The sequence below is a fragment of the Corvus cornix genome, chromosome 3 (assembly GCF_000738735.6).
Source record: "Corvus cornix cornix isolate S_Up_H32 chromosome 3, ASM73873v5, whole genome shotgun sequence".
In the NCBI taxonomy this organism is placed as follows: Eukaryota; Metazoa; Chordata; class Aves; order Passeriformes; family Corvidae; genus Corvus; species Corvus cornix.
The window spans coordinates 10,070,648-10,091,131 of record NC_047056.1 but is presented as its reverse complement, the minus strand read 5'-3'; the positions used below and the strand labels follow the sequence as shown (position 1 = coordinate 10,091,131).

General features: G+C 42.4%; 1 long non-coding RNA gene across 1 annotated transcript in view; it reads left to right on the top strand.

Moving 5' to 3' along the window:
- The first annotated feature begins 2,171 nt into the window (after nucleotides 1–2,171).
- LOC104696582 overlaps nucleotides 2,172–20,484 on the top strand; it is a 56,950-nt gene continuing 38,637 nt past the window's right edge. The window contains exons 1-2 of the long non-coding RNA XR_005604353.1: nucleotides 2,172–2,534; nucleotides 10,709–10,785. This is a non-coding gene — a long non-coding RNA (uncharacterized LOC104696582). The remainder of the gene's footprint in view (nucleotides 2,535–10,708; nucleotides 10,786–20,484) is intronic.

Here is a 20,484-nt window from a genome sequence, read left to right as displayed (position 1 = left end):
TGCCCCTCCCAAAATAGCCTTTTAGTCCTTGATTCCAATTGTTCTCAAGGTGTAAGGGAATTCAGGCCAGACTGATTGAGAAACTGCTCTCTGAGCTTATATGAATAACAAAGCGTGGCCCAGATATTATCTCAGCTGAAATTAGGGGTAATTATACTCTATAGCAAATTATATACATAGTTAAAATAAATAACAAAGCACAGTGTTCATATTCTGGTGATTAATTTTTTTCCCCCAAGTTCTGTTTGCCTTTACAATTTTTCCATTGCAATCAACATGCGAATATTGCTGGGTAGCAGCAGCACCTGAATAAGTGCCAGCCCCATTTGTTTTTTTTTTTTCTTCTCAGCTTCCAACAGGCACAAGCAGGTTTAATGCTAACTCAACTCCAGCTCCTCTGCTGGTTCTCACACCCTCCAGGTCAGAGCTAAATCCCCTATTAATTAAACAGAAATTATATCCGAAATAAATCACTTGGCGCAAGAAACCCACGGTGGAATTTTTTGAAAGATGTTTGCAATAATTAAACATTCTGTGACTGGTGACATTTTAAATAACTCTTAAAATACCAACTTGTGTTGATATTTAAAATAGGCTCTTCAGTGGAAAGACAATGATCCCATTGAGCAAATAAGATAAACCACGTCATCGTATAAGAAGGGGAAAAAAAGTCATCCAACAGCAACAAAAAACTCCCAAATGTTTTCATATGGCAAGAGTCATAAAAGTGCTTGGAAGATGGAGGTTGGGGGTGATTTTGTGGATGCTTGTGAAGGAAGAGCTGATAAACTTTCAGTATCTGTGCACTCCATCCCCAGTTGTTGAAGGGTGTGAGGTGGGTTTCCTGGCTTATGGGCACTGGTATTGGAACAGAAGGGATCATGGATTTTGGCTGGTCTTTTAGGGTTTTGCTGTCTGTCACCTCATGCACTGCACCTTTCCTCCTGACCTGGCAATTTCAGGGGCATTTTGTGCAATCAAGCTGAAGCCCAAGTATTTCATCATTGTCCCCAGGCAATGTGCCACTTGGGCTGATGGGAGCTCGCAGCAGTGTTGCTGCACACTTGCACGGGCTTGCCTCACCCTGTGCCCACTGGCTTTGGAAAACATACAAACAAAAATAATACCTCACCACTACCAAAAAAATCCTGCCGTGGTTCCCTTCTCCCAGAGTATGTGGGGGAAATAAATAGTGAGTCTTGCCTGAATGCAGGAGGAGAGGAGGTGGGGGAATGGTGGTGTAGGAGCAGAAGGAACTGTGTGCCTTGTTGGTGGGGACTGGTCTTTGTGGTCAGTTGGAACATCTCTGTGCAACGCCTCTTGCAGGCTGGAGAGAGGGAGAGGATTGGGTGTCTTGCCAGGTTGGAGATCAGTGTAGGTGAAGTGGCTTTTGCACTTCCTTCTTGTGCTCATGGCCTGAGTGAGTGTGGCCACCAGCTGGGAGAAGGCAGAGGAGAGCGGCCATGCCCTCTGCCCTGAGAAGGCACGGAGTTTTTCCAGACCTGGGCAGACCTAGGGACCTCTCCAGGCCTGTCCTTCCCCTGCCCTGGTCTCTGTGAGCTCTTGCAGTCTTAGGGCAGGCAGGGGGTGCCTTGAGGTTAAGTGAAAAACCAGCATGGGAATGAGAAGGGTCTTCCTGTGGGAAGTACAGGCATCTCACATGGGTCTACTGCTAGACTTTCATTAAAGGTGCAACAGGTTATGTAGAAGTGGATTGTATCTATACAGTGACTGAAGACTGTCACACAGTATAGCTATACTCTAATTTCTTCAAGATGCCTCATGTCCGGCCTCTTTTCCAAGCAAACTGTCACTGCTGCATGCTCTCTTAGCTGCCTATTGCTCTCCATCTAGGTGGACCATGCCCTTCACCTGTAATCTCTGCCTAGAAAAGGACCGTGTGTGCAGCCAAACCTACTTTCTCAAGGAAAAGTCAGAAAGTCCTGTTTGTCTTGGTTTAGTCTTTTTTTTTTAACTGCATTTTACATTCCACCTGGATTTTATAGCAGGCAATTTCAGTGAGAGGCACAGGAACCAAGAGACTTGGCATGTCTTTACTTGAGGAAAAATTGTCTTTCCTACTGCTGCAGCAGTCTGGCTCCATGTCTGGAGCTTCCTTGTATTTTGCTGGAGCTTCTCTCCTGGCTGCTTGCAGGGAATGCAGCTGAGGAGTGCATGGCCAAGGAACACGGGCAGCGTGCTGCTCATTTGGAACAGTCGAGTGGCAGCTCAGACCAATGGCTCGTACCTGCGGGTTGGATTTGTAAGCATTTGGGAAAATACAGCTATTCTACCCAAACCATGGCTTTGCCAGTCTAATCCTGTTTTCTCCTTGAAGGATTAGTTTCTAAGATTGGGACAAATCTTTCTGGGGGTAGAAGAGGAGGAGTAAGCAAACACAACTGTCACTTGGAACAAGAATTAAGAAGATAAAACGTGAAGAAATGCTGACTTAGACTGATCTAGTCGCCAAACTGTAGTTCAGGGATGTGAGCTATGGAGCTGAGGCTTGGACTACAGAAGCACCTGGACAGGTAAAATGCAATAATTCCTCTCTGTGCTGGCGAATGCATGTCCTCCTCCTGGTTTAAGGCCTGAAGGTCTGGCAGTCGACGGCTTGTGACTGAGGTTACAATAGTGCCTGACAGCTGTGGCACCACTGCTCCAAGCTTCTGATGGTCTGGGAGGGTTTTCAGGGTCCAGCTCTGCCACTTGTGTTGAAACCCAGCCGTGATGCTCCTCCTGCTAGGGAAGGTGGGCTGGGGACAGTGGGTCGCCTGCACCTATCAAAGTGTTCTTTTACTGTTTAATAGTTGGTACCGGCAGATATAAATTATTGCTTGTCCCAGTTGCTTGATGCTTTTAGGTGGGGGGTGAGGACTGTATCCTGAGTGACGGCGTGGTGGTTTATTACTCGTCGTTGTTAATTATTCGGGAAGGTCTGGTTAGGCTTGCACTGTGAGCACTACCGCAGGGCCGGCTGCGTGACGGCGGAGAGCTGCGGGGCGTGGGCGCGGCGGGGCCGCGGAGCCGGGACTCGAACCCGCGGTCCCGCTCCGGGCCGCTGCTGCGGGTGGCCGGCAGAGGGCGCCGGGCCCCCAGGCACGGGGGGGAGCCCCGGCGGGGGAGCCCACCGGGGCTGCCCCGAAGCCTGAGACCCCTGGGACACCGCCCCCTTCTCTCCCTGCGCCCCTTCCCCGTGGGCACGGCGCAGAAAGGGGGTGGGGGAAGGATAAAATAAAATTTTAGAAAATGTAGGGAAAAGAAATTTAAAAAAAAAATCCCAGTTTTAGCCAGACCAAACTTTTTTCCCGTGGATGCATCACCCTCCGCGAGGAGCGGCGTGGGGAACGCTCCAGCACGCGGCCGTGGGACCGCAGGGCTGCCTGCGTGGGCTGGGGGTGCACAAACTCATCCTCGCTGACGTTCACTACGAGGCCGCGCAGGGAGGACTCACCATTCTATATATTCGTTGGACCAGGTTTTTGGCACGTTGGGGCACTTTAAACTTGAGCGGATTCATGTACAAATCAATTCGGAATTGGGAAACCATCACTTCCCTTATGTATACATCTCTCCTGCATTACCAGTTTTCCAGCTGGGAAGGCTGGCAGGCAGACGGCTTCAGAGGTGGTTGCCAATGCTGATTCATGACCCAACCCACAAAGGATATTAATATGGTACCATAGGAACATTTTTCCCTCAAAGACAATGAATGTGTAACTTCTGTGATGCAAGTGGAGGTCAGTCTGATGCTGCTCTCTTGCCAGTAAGTTATACAATAAGTTTATAAGTGTACTTGTTGGACAGAGCCAAAACCTCAGAATCGCTTTCAGAGCCAGTTTTTTACCCCATTTGGTTTATTGTGAGCCCCTGGTTTTTTGGCCAGCTATAGTCATACTATAAATTAATTTTATTCTGCAATTTTAGAAGGCACTATAAGGTTTAGGAATATTTTTTCCAGTTGTCACGTTTCTAAATATGCTGTCTTTTTTTTTGCCATATTCAATGCCAAAAAGCACAGCTTAGGGATGTAGTAGGAACAGAGGAATTGCCACAACAGTCCATCTTGTCAGTCTCCTGTCTCTGTTGGCTGCCGGTGCCAGATGCAAATTCTTAAAGCAACTACGTAAAAGAAGTTCTCCTAAAATAAAAAATACTGAGATGTGGCGGAAGGGTAGGAAAATAGGAGTTGCAGGAGAGACTGGGCAGAAAGCCTTTCTATTTATTTTATTTATTTATTCATTCCAGCTACTTACAGATTTGTTTTACAGAACTTTAAGCTGATTTTCATTTTGCCTTCACTTGCTTACTAGTCCTCAACATATGGGAGGTAGAAAAAACAGATCACGGAGCTTCTTACTTTCTGTTTCAGGAGGAGGGAGCTTACTTTCTGTGTTAGGAGGGGACATAAAAGGCTTCAAAAAATGCCAATGATTTGTCAAAGATCATGGGAAGATGCAGCAGATCATTTAGCAGAGGCGACAGCGAGGATGCTTTGTGCAGCGCAGTGCCGGGAAGCAGGATATGCTGAATGTATTTACAGCAAGTTCATCTAGCCTGTCTAATGGCTAGTTGTTGTTTGAAGTGCTTGCATGAAAGCACAGCGCTGTGTGAGCGCTAGAAAATTCAATGGTACAAGGGAATTATTTAGCTTATGCCCTTGAGATTAATCACAGGCTTGGTAACTTAACTCCAGAGCAATCTCTTCCTGCTGTAATGTGACTTACTCAGATAGCAGCTGAGCAGCCAAGGACTGGGCACTTTGCAAAAATCATGTCAAATATTTTTGAAGTGGAGTGGAATGCCCAGTTTCCGAAGAGCAGCTTTGCAGCCAGCTGAGCAGCAGGACCTGCTCCCTGCCTCAGTTAATCCGCTGGAAAACAGTGTTCCTTATTACCCTCGGGAGCCTGTCGGCCTTCAGTGGTGACGAGGCACATGAGGGAGAAAGCTGGAGCAGGTACAAATCTCGGGGACGCTACTGTGAGGTGTGAATGTTCCCGCTGATGTCTGTGGAATCATTTTTTATGCTGCAATTTAGAGTGAAATATCCTCCAGGTGCTCGGTGTCGAGGATTGTGACCTGGTCTTTTAGTGGGTTCATTAGCTGGACAAAGGGGACTCTTACGGCATTTCCTGGTGCTCTCGTGTGCAGGAAGCTTACTGGAGACTTCAGACGAGCATTCAGTGTGAAAGAATACAGACAATGCAGTGGATTAGAAGAGGCTTGTGTATAAAAGTTACTAACCCTATGATGGGTCATATTCATAAAGGATTTTAGGGATCAACATATTCCTCGCTCAAGAATCTTTCCATCCTCACTGATAAGTGTACTGGATGAAGGACATCATTAATTTAAATGAATGTCTTGTGCTTATGTCTGAAGCTTATCCTCGTTCACTGATGAGGAAAATAAATGCTTTTTTCTTCTCTTTATTGCAGCTCTGTGTGGTGTGGGCCACCAATATACAAGGAGAGATTTTTTCCATACACATGTCCCCCCAAAATGTCGCCCTAAATGATCAAGAGGAGAAAAAAATAAAAAGGACATTCCACATACATAAAATATGTAATTAAAATGATGAATTATTGTAAGATAGAATATTAGCCTTTTGACATTTTAATCTGAGCAGGAGAGAGTGAGAGAGTGCATTTGGAGCCGCTCAATTAAATTTAGAATTTTTTCCCCTCCATTGTTATGAATAAATAGAAAGATTCTGTAGCAGTCTGCGGAATTATTAATTGCAAGTACTGTAGAAGGTGCATGCACCGTATCATGAAATGGAGTATCATTGTTAGTGACTATATTTCTTGGTAATTAAGGCCCAGACTAATGATGCAAGTTTTCTTCAGCATGATTTTCATCTGATTATGAGGCTGCTTCATTAAGAGCACTCAGACTAACGAGCTGTAGCTGTAATAAAGTAATTTTCTGTCTTGTGCTCTGATTGATAAAGAGTTTCTATAGCTAAAAGGAATTGAAAATATAATTATAATTAGAAATGGTTGAATAAAGTTATTACAGGATTGCTGAAGGGTAGTGCAATTGACACCATAATGTTTTTTGGAAGTGTGCATCTTAAAATTAGACTTTATAAAAGGAAGGGGAGAAAAAACCCAACCCACAACCCCAAACCCTCTGTGCTAATAAATGGGCAGAATGTTGCTGCTTCCATAAAATGAACTGCTAGATTAAAGTAAAATGAGGTTTTCCCACATTGTTCAGAACAAGAAAAACATATGCAGGAAGAATGCTGTTGCCTTTCTTCCCAGCATTCCTCTTAAGTGAAGTAAAGCTTATGAAAGTGCTTTTTACTCCATTTATAAAAATTTTCATGCTGCCATATGTTGCAAAAAAAGATCTTTTTGATTAAGCTGATGTGTTTTGAAGCATACGGTATAATTTCGGTGTTTCCCTTTAAAAATGTGCGAAGAGTTATGCGAGTCTTTTCTGTGTATTTGCATACAGTAACTAGTGGTCTTTTAATACATGTTTTTGAACAGAGTGGTTTTCCTTTCTTTCTGTCTTTTTTTTAGTCTCCTTGCATTGGCCAATATCAAAATATAACTGGGTCAAAGACAAGGTCTTTCTTTTTTTCTCTAGGGGAAGCAAATCAACTTTTTATCCCAGAAACCTTATTCTTTTTTATGATGTTCATATTATAAACAGCACAAACTCTGTTAGAGCAATCCTTTGTGCGTATGTCATAGGATATATATGCTGTATTGATAGAAAAAACTATAATAAGGGTTTTATTTAGAATTAGCTGATGCACTTTAGTACTCAGAAGTTGTTTGACTTATTTAATTTGGAGGCTTTCTGTATTGCTGTATCTCCCTCTTTGGAAGTCATGCATATATTTTAAGGCTACAGTTATGCACATTTGGTTATGTAAATCTGTCCCATGCAGACTCCAAGGAACTTTATTGTATTGTATTGAAACAAACAGTAGATCATCTAGATGTATATTTATGCTAATTAACTTAAAGCCAGCATTTTGCATTGATTGCCCAGTCATAATGCTTTTTGGAAGATTTTTAGAATTTTTGAAAATCATTCTTAACACATTATATGGTGATAAAAGTGTGTTATTGGAATACCATTAGCAGGAATAAAAAAAGAGCACAATTTTATTGGTTGTTCATTGAAAATGTTAGCTGTGATTAGTTACATAATCCTACATTAACCTGTAAATTAAAATTCCTTGGTGCAATTTGATGGCTGATTTAATTTTGTCTTTCTTTGTTTGCCGCAGGCTAATTCCATTATGAATTCTTTATACAGCCTTTTCCCTCAATGATTAGCAGCTTCTACTCAAGTTCTGATTACTATTGTACACTTAGCACTACATAAAGCTGGGGATTAATATTCCCCTGAAGAATTGTTGCTATGGATCTGCTCTATTCCTTCTAAGAGATGTTTCTGCAGCTTCAATTGTCCATAAATTATGATCTCTAGTGAATTATCAGTGGGAGTGAACTAAGCTTAACAAGCTGAAGAGAGCACTCTAGTTCTGAAAGAAAAAGGAAGAGAGAGATAAAAAGATTCTCAATTATTAATTGCAAGGTTTCCGTAATACAGAAGTGGTGATATTTTCGCTATCTTCATTCCTGTGAGCATGTAAGAAATCAGGGTGAGTCAGAAATACTGAAGTCCTTACCCCCTCCAGCACTTAGAGATAAAACCTACAGGAGGATTTTAATTATGTGGAGACAGAGGTGGAAAAACCAGCCCTGTCATCCTTGGTTTTAAGTTTGTATTTTGGCTCTTCTCATTTCTGTTTCGCCATCTCTGTCCTGCTGGTATAGTTTTCAGTCTGTTGATAGGACTATTAGTGGCCTGGCTCAACTGCCTTTAAAATATAGTCAGGATTAATAGGGGATTTAATTGCAGATGTCTGAGGAGCTTTCATATTTGGAGAGGTTTTATTAAGAGACAGCTATTCCAGTTCAAGTTTGTGAGCACTTTGCTATGCTTCCATCTGTTCCCCTTTGTTAGGGCTTTAAAGTCATATTTCTCCTACTGATTCATGGCTGTTTTCCTTCTCCTCCCTTGAAAAATCTGTCTTGAAGGCTGCACTGCAGCGTTATTCTTTCTTGACGGGTATGTTCGATTTCCCTAAATGAGATGATCCTGTCCTTCTGCCTTCCAGCCCCAGCCAAGCCCCCTCTTGCTCAAACTTTAGGCTGCAGATTGTTGGGGTTAAAGACTGCTGCAGACGTGAGTTTGTGTGTGCCTCGTTTTCAGGGGAGTCCTCGGGGGGCACACAGCTGGCTCTGAGCCACTGTGCCTGGCTTCTGCCAGGCTGGGGAGGCAGTGACCTGGCATCACTGCCCAGCAGAAGCAGAGCTGTCTTGCCTTTACTCAGGGTACTGGGTCAGAACATCTTTGGCTATTCCATGCCAAAGGGAACACAAATCTCTAGACTGATGGTGTGTTTTAGGTTGTCTTGAGACCCGAAGGCATTTTTAAAAATTTTCTTTATGCTAAAAGCACTGTTGGATTGCATCTGCTAAGCTACCTCATGCATTGTGGTACACTATCTATAGTGGTAAATCATATTTAGTAACACACAATGTTAGAGGGACTCTGTAACTCTAGGAGTTACTGTACTTTCTTGAGGCCTGTCTGATAACCTGCCCTAACCCAAAAGAGTTGTTTAGCCGCTGGAGCTGACAGTGTTTCAGACCTATTTCAAGAGAAAAAAAAAGACTTCTGACACGTGACTAATAGAAGGTGTTTTTTCATCTCCTTTTTCAGAGCTCCACTTGATAATATTCAGCAAAATCTGTCTATGTTTGAATTAAAACCAGCAGCTGAGTCCAACTGGTGTTTTGTGCTAGGAGCTAGTGACAGAAAGAACAAAGGTGGGTTAGTTAGGTTACTGGATCTGAATTCTCTGGTCTGCTTAGTCCACTTTGTGCTGCCTACTGAAACTGCTGGGGACGCCCATCAAAGAATTCACTGTGGAAAACCACAGTGTTGCCTGTTGTCTCAGCCTGTAACACAGTCAACAGAATATGGTGTTTACAGAGGAGTTTTTGACTATCCCCAAGTGCTAGAGTTGGGGCTAAGAAAATTGAGGAGATTTTAGGGTGGTCCCTGCAGAAGGGCAAACTTCTTGATTTTTAAAATTTTTGTTTCTTTCTCACCTCTGTGTTCTCTGGAGTACTGAAAAACTTATTGTAATGCACAATTTGGCCTTATAGTTTCCATTCAGTCTGTCGTGTTGAATAAGCACTAACAGACTATTCTTGAAGAAGCTGATCTTTCCACTCTCTTGTCTTCATAGCCTCCTTTTTCAGTGGCTTCCTCAATTTAATTGAGAACTGTTGAAATTTTACTCCTTTTGCTAGGACTTTGACCTGCCTGGTGTTATTTGGGGGTTTTTGGAGCTCTGTTGTGAAAAACAGCGTCTCACACATTTGCCTCCTGAGTTCCCATCACAATTTTAAATTTTCTATGTCTCCTTTAGATAGCTATTTTCCACCCTGAAGATTACTGCCTTCCTACTCTGTCTCCTCCTGTGGTCAGGAGCTGGTTTTCCTTCTTTGCTCCTTCCCCGTTCTGTTGGATTCTTTTCCAGGTGGGACAATCAGAACTGCCTGCAGTCCTCTAGACTTGGATGTGTTGTGAGTTTGTCATAATCACATTTTCTTGAATTTATTGGCATTTTGTTTTCCAGTGCTGAACAAGTCCTTGTGGGCTTTGGATGGGGTAGTCCTAATATTTGCTCTCATGTGCAGACAATGATCTTTCTGTTAATCCTTCTATGTTGACAGTGAAGGCAAAAGAATGAATGTAAAAAGTTCCTTCATGTGAGTGTTTGTTACTCCTGTTAATTGATGTTGTTATAGCAAGGGTCTTCACTTAAGCCTCAGGCACAATCATGTCAGTGAGTTACTTACTGACATCAGTGCCATACTAGGCTGTGGTGGCCATTACTTCTTTTCCTTTAATTTGGCAATGGAAATCATCATTCTCCTGACTTCTCTGTTTTCCAGCTGAGATTCTAGTTATAGGATCATCTCTAGCACATCACTGATCAAATACAAGGAAGTGAAAGAGACATTAGTCTCTTACTCATTTTTGGGGGTTGGGTCTAGCTGTGACTGAAGCTGGCTTTGCTTCAGTTTCAATTCAGTAAGATTTTTACTAAGATCTGGATCAGTAGAATAGGTGAAATCTTGGTCTGAGCTTGTTTTCAGTTCAAGTTTATTTCTCCAGCAGGGATAAACCCCTTAAGTTCTCTGCTTGATCCTCTCTAGCCATCTCCATTTGAGTGCCTGATGTCTCTGCAATGTTATTACTGCCTCTCTCTCATCTCCCTGAAGTGCTGGCTTCTCTCTCTGCTCTGCTGTATTCAAATGGACTAAAAGTGGTGAAAGAGGGCAGCAGAGATCCTTTCTAATAGTGTATTTGCCTCAGCTATGAAAAGGAGAGCTCCTAAACAGAGAGTGTTTGTAGCAGCCTGGTGCAGGGCTGGGGATGATGCCAGTGGAACTCCAAGGGAGGAAGTGTGGGGATGGAGAATGATGCAGCACAAGGCAGAGATGCTTGTGTGCACTTTTGAAACCAAGTCAGCACAAAGCTAGGTCAGTCCTGAATAAAGTAAAGGTCTCAGAATTGTACTGATGATAGAGAAAATGGGGTGCAGCCCCAGAATGCTATAAACATTCAGGTCTAAATGTGTGTATCTATTCTACAGGTGTGCCAAGCCAAACTGAGCACTGAAAATGATGTTCAGTGATCTTTTCCAACCCAAAAGGTTCTCTGAATGTGAAGGTAAGGATGACCTAAAAGAGGGGGAAGTGTGAATAATCTTGGAGAGAAAGCAGTGAATCCCCTTGACTCATTGCCAGGGGGGTGTCCTCCAATTCCATGGAATACAGAATCCATTAAACACTGGGCTGGAAGGTATCCCTGCTGTGTGTGTGGAGTTAACAGCAATCTAGGTAGAATGGTTGGATGCTTTCCTGTGGCATGTTTGCCCAACCCACTCTGAGGGGCAATCGGTGATGGAGGTTATGTAGCTGCTCTTTCTTTTGTGGCACTTCTTTCTCGTGCTTTGCAGTGTTTGCTGTAGTCCTTACCTTTCATAGATGTGTCTTGAACCTCCCAGAAACGTCATCCCATTGCTGCTCAGCTGCATCCACTCTTGAAGTCGATGCAGTGTTCCTGTGAAGCCCTACTGACACTGCAGAGAGCAGGGAGATTATTCTGTGTGTTTTGATACCTGTTTATCTCTTCCAACATTATGTTTTCTCTTTTCTCGACAGCAGAGCCATGTGGACTCTGATCCAGTAACCCCTAAACATGTTTCTGGAGAACTGCTGTTTAACCACATGCCTCCTGTGTTTGAGCAGTTAAATACTCCAACATCATTTTTTCTGGTCCTGGTTTAATTTTGCCCTATTTTTTTCTGTCTTTTTCTGTGATTTATCAGGAGCATTTGAACCTTCTTCCTTCAGCTCTCTGCTACCATGAAATGTGCTAAACTTTATACAAATGAATTTTTCTCTTCCTTGATTTTAAATTGGGCCATCAAATCATAATTATTCTTCTTATACCATGAGCAGCTGGCATACATTGTTCTGTAGGTCCCATTGTCCATGTAACCTTAAAGGAAAATTTTTGCGCCTTTGTTGATGGCTTTAACTCTTCCTACGGGAAATAAACCTGGAATTTCAGGGCCAGAGGGCAATTTTTCACGTTTAAGCTGTCTTGCCTAATTTGCCATTTTATTTGTTTCTAAGTCAGATCATAATGACACTGTGGCATTTTTCATTAAGGATGTATCTTCCTGTCAGAAAAGTCATATGACAGTGAAAAGTGACTCCCTAGAAAACTTCATCCACACCCTTGGCTGTCTTTCTCAGACATTTTTGAGTTTAGAGATTTACTTCACCTCCCCTCCTGTCCTCCTTTCTAGCAATGTCAATGCTTTATGAGAGATCTACATGGCAGAGGTACTCCTTGAAAGTTTCTGGTTGAGCACCAAAAAATATTTAAGCAATATGACACAGGAGCCAGTGCATTTCGTAGGAATCATTGCGCATCTCACATAGAAGTTAAGGGCAGCAGCCCCTAAACATCTCAGTGCCCAAGAAGGGCACAGACCTGCTGTACTGAAAAACAGTAATAGAGACAAGAAAATGAGAGAGTAGACGCAACCTAGGCAAGATGATTTACAGAGTGTTGTAGAAATAAATACGCTGCCAACAGCTTGTCACATGCTCCATTCACGCATTTACTGAACTCTGCAGAAATAGATGTGTTTAATCAAAGAACTGGAACTTTTTAAGATCTGTTGGCAAGTGAACCTCTGCCAGATTTGTTTTCTGGACATAAAGCTATGTCTATAGCAGGGTGGAAAATATTCCTTGATTCGAAGATTTACAGCAAGGATGAATTTACCTGTCAGGTAGATATTACACCACATTTTCACATGCATAATCCAAAGATTATATGTCTGAAAATGAAACTTCTAAACTTTGATTCTGAAATTTTATGGGCCTTATAAATGACCTATTTGGCATAGAGATGTTTACTTCTACTGAATCTCTTTCTCCATAGATGGTTTAACCTAAAGGTGAGGAAATCTTTTTGTGGAATAGTACCTCTAAATGAGAGTGGATGATTTGGAGTGCATGAAAATATGATAATTCTCATTATTGCCTTTCCTTTATTTTTATATTCAGTAGCTCCCACCCCTCTCTGCAGCAGCTCTGATAACCAAAGACCTACATGCTGATTGCTGTGGACTTGGTGCTAACTTTCATTGATGAAAATAGGCTCAGGGCCAAAAGTCCTATGTGAATATTTGCAATTCCTGTTAACCTCAGCAGTGCGTAGCACACATTAAAATTCCTTCTGGGACCTTCACCATCTTTCCTATTAAATTGCTCACTTGTAATCTGGTGACTAGTGGTGTTCCCCAGGGCTCAGTATTGGGCCCAGTCCTGTTTAATATCTTTACCAATGATCTGGATAAGGGGATTGAGAGCAGCCTCAGTAAATTTGTGGATGACATCCAGTTTGGTGGGAGTGTTGATTTGCTGGAGGGCACGAAGTCTCTGCAGAGGGACCTGGACAGGCTGGATCCATGGGCCAAGACCATTTGTAGGAGGTTCAACAAGGCCAAGGGCCAGGTCCTACTCTTTGGCCAAAACAACTCCCCTGCAGCACTACAGGCTGGGTGGCAGAGTGGCTGGAAAGGGGCCCAGTAGAAAGGAGCTGGGGGTGTTGGTTGACAGCAGCTGAACATGAGCCAGCTGTGCCCAGGGGGCCAAGAAGGACAATGGCACCTGGCCTCTATCCGGAATAGTGTGGCCAGCAGGACCAGGGCAGTGATTCTTTCTCTGCAGTCAGCACTGGTGAGGTCACTACTCAAGTGCTGTGTCCAGTTCTGGGCCCCCCAATTCAGGTAGGAAGTGTTGGAGTGAATCCAGAGAAGGCCAACAAGGCTGGTTGAAGGGTTTAGATGATAAGTCCTGCAAGGAATGGCTGAGGGAGCTGGGGGTATTTAGTGGGGAAAAAGATGGCCCAGGGGTGACCTTATCACTCCCTACAGCTCCCTGAAAGGAGGCTGCAGCCAGGCAGAGGTCAGGCTCTTCTACCAGGCAACCAGTGGCAGGATGAGAAGACATAGTCTCAAGCTGCTTCAAGGTGGGGTTCAAGCTGGACATCAGGAGAAATTTCTTGACAGAAAGGGGTTTTAAACATCGGAATGGGCTGCCCAGGGAATTGGTGGAGTCACTGTCCCTGGAGGTGTTCAGGAAATTACTGGACATGATGCTTGGTGCCATGGTCTAGTTGACAAGGTGGTGATCAGAGGCTGGACTTGATGACCTCAGGGGTCTTTTCCAACCTAAAAGATTCTGTGGTTCTGTGTAATGGCTCCCTATTAAATGTTAATATATTCTGCTCCTTTTTATTGGGTATTGTTCACCATCTATTGTCTTTCTCCACTTTTCAGCTTCTGTCCCTATATTTTCATATTTAAAGATAAACTAAGTAATGATCAGAATCTCCATGGACATACCAACAGAATAAAAACCATTGTGCCTCTTCAGACCAAAGGTTCAGCAAATCCAGCGTCCTGTTCCCATTGATAGCTGTAAATGGATGCTTGGAGAAGATTAAATGTGTAAGTGTTGAGATTGTTTTGTCCTTACCAGTACTCTCCTAATGCTATAGTACTTTCTGATCAAAAGATTTCCTGATCAATGTGTGGTATGTACACATGGAGCTTTCACCTTGAACCACTGAAATATTATGTAGTCCTAGCATCCTTTGCTCAGGAGTTCTCCAGGTGGCTCTTCGTACAACAGAGGTGTTAGACCTCCTTCACTGTGTTTTAAATTTTGCTTCCACAAGCTTTATTTGATGATCTAGTACTGGAAGATTTGGTTAATAGTCCTTCCCTTCTGTCCTCTTGAGGTTGTGTGCAATTGTTTAGGCTCTTACCACACCCAAAATAATTTCTCTTGCCAGACTGAAGTGTCACAGCCTCTTTTGTTTTGCATAGAAACATTGTTCAATGTGCAAGTGTGTGTGGGTGAAACCTAGCTTTCTGCCTGTGGTGGATGGCAGATGACTGAGCCGTGCATGAAGGCTGTTGCAAAGGAGGTGGCTGAGTCCAAGTTTCATTCATTCTCATGCCTGTCCACTCCAAGCAACTAATTTCTGGAATTAGTGAAGTGTTTGCTGTTCTTTCCCTCAACATCATCACAGTGTTTGTTGTTGACCAGTTCTCCTGCAGAGAAGCTGGGTATTTTGTTTCTGTTGTGTTCCTGCTCTGAGCTGGCATAGAGGAAAGAATTGTGGACAGTCAGCTCTTGGGCTGATATCAACCAGCACAGCCCTGTTGATTTCAGAAAAGCAGTACAGCTGGGTTAGCCAAGTCTTTTCATGTGCATGGGAACTGCTTAGTTTCCTATCGTAAAAGTAGTTAAGAGTGTGCCTGACTTTAAGCATCTTCCAAAGAATAGTGCTGAAAAGGAATTGATGCAATAAACCTTCTCCACAATACTATATTCCTCCTCTGATGTTTCAGTATATGCAGTAGTCAAAATGTTTGCACATGGGTTATTATTATTATAACCCCCAGTGAACTTGTCTCCCCAGCAGGAGCTCAGATATACAAGATAAAGTTAATTGGGCTCCCTTTCAAATGGAGAATTTAGACCTCCTTCCGGCTTTTCAGGTAAAGGAACGTGTTTTGGACTGTTGTTATCTCTCCCTTCTCCCTTGAGCTATGCTAAGTCAAATACTGTAAGCTGATAAACATTATTCTAACATTGGTAACACTTGTATAAACTCTAGTGCCGTTCCCTTCTTAACACCTCCCACTTCCTTGCATCCGTGTAAATTCTTTGCCCCAGCATGGTGCACAAAGGTCCGATACGGATCGTGTAACATACCCAATACAATGAACGCTTTCTTTCCATCTTTGCTGGACTCTGGAACTCTTTTGCTTTCCTTCTGTTCAGCGGTGAAACCCAGGCCAGCTTGCCAGTGATTTATTGGGTATTCAGGGTTTCCAGTGATTTACATTTTCCATCTTCCCTTGAAAGCATTCGTGCTGCTTTAGGAGGATGTGGTGTTTGGCTTTAATGTAAAATATTCTTTGCAGTGATTTGACTTCTGAATTCAATAGTCTTACCTTCTTTGTAGGAGTTTTAAAAGCAGTACTACCAGCTGGATTTGGGCTTGAGAAAGAATAAAAGGAAAGTTTCTATTTGCAAGCATATAAAAAACATAACAGTTTTGCTTTGGTTTTTCTTTGCTCTGGAAAGAGAGGAAGAAGCCTTGGTTTGACAGACCCCAGTGAATTCGTTTGGAATATAAAATGAAGTCCATCTTTTCATAGATATTCATCTAATTGGAAGATGCTCTTTCTCTTCTGCTCAGGGTCTAGGCAACAAGTAGAACTCTTCCCTTCCATACAAAATCATTAGTGAAGGATCAGCCTTTCTATTTGGGAGCATTTCTGGGAATATTTATGAAGAGATTGCATCCTTCGGTTAAAAAGTACGATCAGACCATTCCTTTCTCTCCCCCTGCCCCCTGTTAATTTCCAGTTTAGTTGAATGAAAGTTGCCATTTAGCCTTTGGTTCAGGGAACCTGAAGACACTTGTTTTAAGGGATTCACCAGTAACTTCTAAGTCTTGTCTTTTGTCTTGTCTGATGCTTCAGGCAGTCAACTGCCACAAGAAAACTCCCCACCCTAAGAAGAGCTACATTCCTAGGAACAAAAATTAGAGCTTCCTGCTGCAGTAATTAAAATCATTTTGGTTTTCCAGGTAGCTGGGTGTCTACAGGACACACCTCCCCTTTGTCTGGAAGGTCCAGCTGACCCCAGCATTTTGAACTGCTGGGGAAGTAATGTGGGCTGCAGAATACATGACTGAGGCTGTGCTTCCCTTTCCCTTCTGCTGAGGTGTGTCTTCCCTACAGGCACTGCATGCACCGTTGGAGAATGATTTATACATCCCCTGAAAGCATAGGAGACCAAAATGGCAGCTACAGCATAAGGTTTTGACCCTCCCAAGATACTGGCAGCCTTGTGGAACTGGCTGTCCTCCCAAGCTTTCTCCCTTTGTGCCTGAAACCTCCCAAGCATAAATTGGTTGGGCTCTGCTCCAGATACAAGGGACATCTTTCAGGTGTGACAACTACTGCCCTGGGTATGACTGTAAGACAAAGTTAGCTGCTGGTGAACCTCTTCTTGCAGTCAAGAGTGGTTCAGTCTCTTTTTTGCTGTTGACAGACTCGTGAACATAGAGTAGAGGGGGTAGCAGGAGAAGGAATAAAGGGAGAAGGTGGAAGTTAGTACCATGGACTAGTGCTGTTCCACAGTAGCATTTGCTTCCATTGTGAATCCAACAGCACTGAAATGAAACCACAGGAGAACATGATTCTCCCTCTGTGATGGTTCACCTGCTGCAGTTCCACTGGCTTTCTCCAGCCTCATGGCTCAAGCAAATGAAAAGATCACTTAGGGCATAATGTCAGTTTGTTTTATTTAGCTGTAACATCCTTGGGCCCAAAGTGAATATCTCAAATCCATCAGACAGGATCACATGTGATAACTTTGAATAAAGCTGTTGAACTTAAGCTCCTGTAAAACCTATAAAGCAGTTTGTCTTTCTCTTAATATCATTGTTGCATGCTATAATTTTAATTGCAATGTTCTTTCTTGTGAGGCTTTTAAGGATTACTTCTTGAAAGGCGTTGGAAAGGTGAGAATGACAATTAAATCTTATCTCAAGTGTAATTTTATGGTTATATTGTACTATTCCCCAGAAGTATGGTTTTGAAATCATTGTGGGCTGTGAGCAAATTTCTGGGGCATAACTGAGAAGAAAGTGTTTTAACATGACTCTTTAGCCCAATTATTTCTATGTCTGCATTGGAATGAATTTTCAGCTTCTGGAACGTCTTTGATCATTTCACTAGTGTCATTAAGTGATTATAGTAAAAGAAATAGTCCTATCCTTAAATGTGCTGTGTTTATCACAAATTGTTGGAAACTAGAGAGCTGAAAGGATTCTTTCTGAATTTCCAGAACCAAAACTGCATGTGTGTTCAAATGCAGACTTGCATAGGCATCTGAAATGTGCCTTGTAGTGACTTCAGTCCTGAGCATGACTTATTCTTTCTTGGTGTTTCAGTTAGAATTATTTTATTTTTCAGGCAAGATTATTCTCAGCTATCCCAAAAGAGAAATGGAGATTCAGTTTTGTGGTTATTGAAATTATTTGCAAGTCTGGATGAAATTCAAATGTTAGTTTGGGCTGAGTAAAAGGACAGAATCTTGGGAAAATGTAAAGAAAATGTTTTAATGTTGATCTACAGAAAACTTTTCTTTCTTTTAATAACATTTTTTCATTCTTAAAGAATATATTGTTTTAAAAATACTTTTGGTGCAATGTCACACTTGCATTCTACCCCCAGAAAGATTTTCTTATTTATTCATTTTTGCTGAGAAAAATTTGGTTTCTGGTCATCGTGAGCCTATGCATTTTAAAACTTTCTTTCATATTCATGTAGCTGCAGTTAAATCTGCAAGGTTAGATCATGGGGATAATTGAATGAAAGGGAGAGTCGGAGGACATTGCCTCTGCAGAAGCTTCTCACAGCATGGGGCTTCCTTCAGATAGGGCAGTTTGTTAGTTCATGCCTGCAACCAGCTGGACCTTGAGCCAAATCTACCTTGAAGCCCATCCACCCTGTGGTCCTGACAGTGTCACTTCTTTGTGGGTGACCTCTTCAAATTGGAGTCAACATTCATGACCAAGCTCAAGCTTTTTTTCTGTGTGCAGTCTGCAGGGGCAACTTAAAAGCTGAGGTTAAAAGGATGACTGAGCCCAGCAAATGCATCTGCAGCTCCTGAGCAGAATGAGACTTTTGTAGAAGGATTGCCAACAGGAGATCCTCTGTCTTGCTGTGAAGGAACTGTCCAGGAACTAGCAAAGATGGATGGTAAATCTCAGATCCTGATCCTAGAAATGATCAGACCGTACTGGTTTCAGAGCTTACTCATCTGTCAGAACTTACTGGTTTCAGACTCAGCCCTGGGCAGTATTCCTCTGAGAGCAGGAGGAAACTTAGCGTTTTGGAATGATTCTGCTTGCACACTTTGGAAGGGTGTAGTGTATGTACCTGCCTGTGAGCTCAGCCTGAACAGGTCCCAGGTAGAAGTACATTTGGAGAGGCAAAACCCCAGGAATTATTCCAACACTGCTAAGCATAATTTGCACAAAGAACAGGAAACAAACTGAATGTTTCTGCTAATAATATTTAAGCCTGCATAATATTACATTTTCATCAAAAGCTCATGTGGAATGTAATTTATTCTAACTTTTTTCCTTTTCTTCTTTGTATTTTAGATAGTTCCAAGATTATATTTACTGTCAAAGTGCTTTACAAATCGAGGGGGTTTTAAATTATTTTTTTCTGAAGGGATTTTTGAAATTATGTGTGTCTAACTCATATTTTTTAAAACTTCCTAATAGAATCTAGGTCTAGACAGAGGTTGATTTTGTAGAAGTTAGGCCATATTTCTTTTTCCCCCTTTGCAATCTCACAATTGAATGACTTCTTCCTGACATTAACAGGAATTGCACATTCATAAGGAGAAAAGAGCACATTCCCACCCTCTTGCTTTAAAATGTATCCAGGAGATAATATGAAAGGCTTTATAGTCCTAATGATTTTTTTTCCCCTAATGTTTATTTTAAAAAGTGTTCCTCTGCAGGGGGTTGATCCAAAGCCCATTGAAGTCAGTGGGAATTTTTCCATAGAATTCAATGAAGTTTGGATCTGGTCCTTAGATAGCTCCGGGAGGTAGCCTGCTCATTTTTTGCAGCTGTCCTTGGGGGTGTTGGAGGAGAGCTGCTGCACTGGCAAGTCCATTCAGTGTGGAGCATGCTATTGATTATAAAGCATAACTCCTGCAAAATTTCAGCTGGAAGGGAGTGGGAGGTTCCACATAATAATCAATAGCACAATATGAGACTATATCAAGGAATTGGCTTTTTAACAAACACTTTTTAGAACAACAAAGGAGATGAGATGGTTTTCATTTAAAGGGCAAACTCCCCTTTATTCTTGAGATTCCAGGCAGATTAGCCCTGGTATGTCCTCAAATGCTGTACTGAACATATTTGTGATGCTTTCTGTTCTCTTTGCAAAAGCAGCACATGAAATACTTGCCTTTCTAAAAGTACTGGTTAAATTGAACTTTCTCGTTTGCTTTGTAAAGCTGCTCAGTATCTTGTGAGCCAGAGATACTCCAGCAAAAACCAGAAACAAATAGTTCAGAGGGAAGCAAACTGAAGAAGGTGATGAACCTGTACAGTATCTACTTCTTCCAGTTCTATATTTTCCCAGCATCTAGTGGCATAAGAGTCCTCTGAAACATCCATTTTCACTGCTTATTTGTTCAGTGCTTACTTAAGTGTGCTAATGAAGGGAGATTCATAAGGGCAGGTAATGCATGTGTACTGTTAGAGTGTATTAAGGTAAAAATCCTAATTTAGACCCAATGTTAATCTTGAAAGAGAAAGTTGGGCTCATTCTGTTCATGGCAGCTCCCATACACATTCCAGTCAAGGCAAACCTCTGTAAGAGTTTGCATGGAGCAGCTGGATGGAGAGGTTTACCAGCTGTGCATAGCCAGATCTCTGTGCCTGCAAGGAGTCCCATGGATTTTGGCCTAGCAGGTACTGCTCAGGTTCAGCACCAGGTATGTAGCTGAGGGGAGAGGACGGAGGACATCTAGAAATGTATTCTTGTCTCTTATCCCAAGGGTTAAATGAACAGTTTGGTTGTGGTGCCATTGATACTGAAACTGTAATTAGTCAAACGCAGTGGTGATTCCATCCAATGCAGGGTGGAAAAACCCACTTGTTTTTCTCTGCACTACTTGTTTTGTATTGAAACATAATCACACAGGGCCATGGATTTTTTCCCTT